We start from the raw sequence: 3,602 nt of genomic DNA on the forward strand, positions 1-3,602 counted from the left end.
TTAAATTACAGTATTTAGATTACTTGGTAATTAATTACACCCAACACTGTATAACAGTAATTAAAATGTAAACTTGCGCATTGACTCGAGCAACTATTTTCTCCCTATAACTCTCTGTCCTTCACTGCTGCAACCGATATTTAAAAAAAAATAATAATATGTGTTCGTACTCTCCATATGCTTGCAGAAGCACATCCAGTTCTGCTGGTGAGAAATATGCAGACCTTTTTTTGTCTGGCGCTGTTGCCATGGTGACTCATAATATCGCTCCATTGATAATGGCTTTTTATAGTTGTGGTGCACGCGCTTAACTCAGAGGCTGCGTTCCAAACCGCATACTTCCCTACTATTTAGTATGGGGAAAAGAGTAGGCGAGCGAAAAAGTATGTACGAATCCAAAAGAGTAGGCGAGAATTACCTGGGTGACGTACTAATTATCGCGAGATTCGGACTTAAGTGCGTTCGAATATGCCTACTTTCCTACTATATAGTAGGCGAAAACAGTACGTGAAGGAAGCAGTACGTTCGAAACATCAGTATTCATAAAAGAGTAGGCGAGAAGTTCCCGGATGGCTTACTGCTTCCGGACAGATTTTTGAGTGCTCGACCGATGGATACTCTTCTATCCCAGGAGGCCACGCGAGAGGACACGTCATTATCAAACATCACAGAGATCGGAGACGCGGGTGCTTTCAAATGTGAGTAAACGCAGTTCCTTTTGTTAAAATTGCATGTGTTGAACTAGAACTACTGTAGAGTAAACTGTTGAATTGTTGAAGGTGTAAAGACGTTACACAGTATAGTATAGTTGTGATTTTGCTGTAAAAACACGTTTTATTATGTATAACGTTAGCTAACAGGGGAGCTCCAGTAAAGACACGTAAGTTACGTCTCTAAAGTGGATTTACATAAACCATATACATCTTAAAGACGCTTATTTTAAATGTCTATTTACATCTGACAGAAAAATCTTGAAATATCACAATATGAAATAGACATCTGAGTGATGAATGTGTGCTATTATGTAGAACAAATCTATGAAGTAACTAACGTTAAACATAAGTTATCTATTTTATTTGTCCATTAGTAGTTGATAAATTGAGGAACATTTATGTTGGATAAAAAGTTAAAACAACCTCAACATGTAAATGTAGTGTTGAGTTCATAAATCACAGAGGTAATGTGAGTCTGGTCTGGATGTTACAGGGACAGATGAACAGATGTGTGTTTATCTGGTGGAGAGTGGCTCATGAAGGCTTTGAGTGAGTATACTACAGAAATGAATAACAACTATTTAAATCTTAAGTTGTAGTTTATTTTAATTATTGTAATTTCAAACAGAGCTATTACAGCACCTTTCTGATTCTTGATTTCTGTGCATTTGCTGCAGATCTTCTGTGGTGGAGCAGGGCCTGCAAGGGAAGATGATGGCGGCATTTGTGGAAAAAAAGCGTTTTTGTCTTCTAAATAATACTGAAATCAAATGACATTGTGCGGTTAAAATTACTGCTTTTGTGTTATGTTTGTGCATTTTGTAGGTTCTGAAATATCAGCGGCTGGTGTGAGCACTGAGGATGAGGAGCCCAGAGCTGAATCCTGGAAACGGTGCCATGGATGAGACCCTCCATCACTCCACTTGCCCTTATGAGACCTTCCATCACTCCACCTGCCCTTATTGCCTCAGATTGTGAAGCACAACACATCACGCAACAACCTCTGGCACGAGGGAACGGCTCACCTCTGGCGGTCAGCTGATTCATCAGAATAAAGCCGCAGAATGGGAACCGCTGTGTTGAGACGGCAGAAGGATGTGGGGTTCAGCGCCTGTAGCCTACATACATACATGATTGTAGTTTGAATAAAGCTTTGTTTCATATGTTGACTTATGCATTTGTTTATTGTGACTTTCATTCATTCTTTTACTAATTTATTAATATTTCTCATTGTTGTCAGTAAATAAAATATAATTATTTAATTAATGCTTTATTTATTGGTTGAATGAAAATGTAGATATGTTCACTATATACACATCTAGAGTGTATTCAATCATGCATAGCTATGTCATATGACATACATTACATTTTGTTTGTTTTATTGAATTATATCATTTTCAGTAAAAAGTAATATAATTAATTATTGGTCAGCATTTATCGTTGTTGTTATTGTATGTTTTGGGGTGGGATAGCAATGCAATTCATTCTGAGGTAATATTAATTTTTAATATTAATGATACTTACATTTTTCAAGTATAAAATCAACAGTTTTCCTCCAAAGGCGAATCTTCGAAAAGCTGCCCTTTGTGCAGACATTACAAACGCTGAGGAAACCCGTTCTAGGTAGGGCTGTCGAGTTACTGATGTTATGAGATCTGTAAAAAATCTCATGTATGCAAACCCATAATATATATATATATATATATATATATATATATTATGGGTTTGCATACATAATATGAGATTTTTTACACAGGAAAAAAGAACCTACAAGGTTGAATATCTTAATATATATTTTCTTAAATAATTCATTATAATACATTTAAAAAAAAAAAAAAAAATTTTTTTGTTATTTATAGGCCTAGGCCTGAGGGATGAAACGACAGTTAAATTCAACAAGAATAAGAGGAAAAAATAAAGCAGTTAGCTACTTTTGCTTGTGGATGAAAATGTTTGGATAAAAAAAAAAAATTAACAACATATTCAGGAGATGACAATTTTGGGATTTCGTAATAAAAATAATATCGTTAAGGATAAAACGGTGGGTCACATTAGTAGGGTTAAATATAAGAACTTAAATCAACCCTAAATGTATTCACAAAATAAATGGGCAGCAGTTTCTTCAAAAAGACCACAAAATGAGCAAGTTTAATCAATATCAAGATATTTACAGACAGATGAATTAAACGTGTCGTTCAAATCTTTTAAGTTGTTGCGCGTGTGATAACGCGTTGTAGGTCACATGATAACGTCAACATGGCAGATGTCCGGTTCGCATTCATACTCAACGAGATCTGGCTATAAAGTACCTACTCTTTTAGCGCTCGTTAAGTAAGTACTTATTGAAATTAAGTACCTACTCATTGAGTATGCGGTTTGGAACGCAGCGAGAGTCAGTCAACCCAGAGTTGATTGAACTAACTCATTTCAGCTGTTCTGTAACCGAAAACTCAGAGTTTCCCATCTCAGGCTAAGTCAACTCAGAGTTGGTTGAACCTCCTTTCTGAAACAGGCCCTAGGAAATGTGTTTACCCACATTTGAAAGCACCCGCGTCACTGATCTTGATTATGACGTATCCTCTCGCGTGGCCTCCTGGGGTAGAAAAATATCCATCGGTTGAGCACTCGAGAATCTGGGCGGAAGCAGTAGGTCATCCGGGAACTTCTCGCCTACTCTTTTGTGAATGCTGATGTTTCGAACATACTACTCCTTTCACGTACTGTTTTCTCCAACTATATGGTAGGTAAGTATGCATATTCGAACACACTTTAAGTATACGCACGTCCGAATCTCGCGAGAATTAGTAGGCTACGTCACCCAGGTAATTCTCGCCTACTCTTTTATGGATACTAAGGATTCGTACATACTTTTTCGCTCGCTTACTGCTT

General features: G+C 36.9%; 1 long non-coding RNA gene across 1 annotated transcript; it reads left to right on the forward strand.

Annotated features, from left to right (window-relative positions):
• Positions 1-317: 317 nt before the first annotated feature.
• LOC309499385 lies at positions 318-1,831 on the forward strand. The gene is made up of 3 exons (XR_014206229.1): positions 318-698; positions 1,207-1,262; positions 1,391-1,831. It is a non-coding gene; the product is annotated as an uncharacterized lncRNA (long non-coding RNA).
• The last annotated feature ends 1,771 nt before the right edge of the window (positions 1,832-3,602 follow it).

The sequence above is a fragment of the Leuciscus leuciscus genome, assembly GCF_965113295.1.
Source record: "Leuciscus leuciscus genome assembly, chromosome: 5".
Taxonomy (NCBI): Eukaryota; Metazoa; Chordata; class Actinopteri; order Cypriniformes; family Leuciscidae; genus Leuciscus; species Leuciscus leuciscus.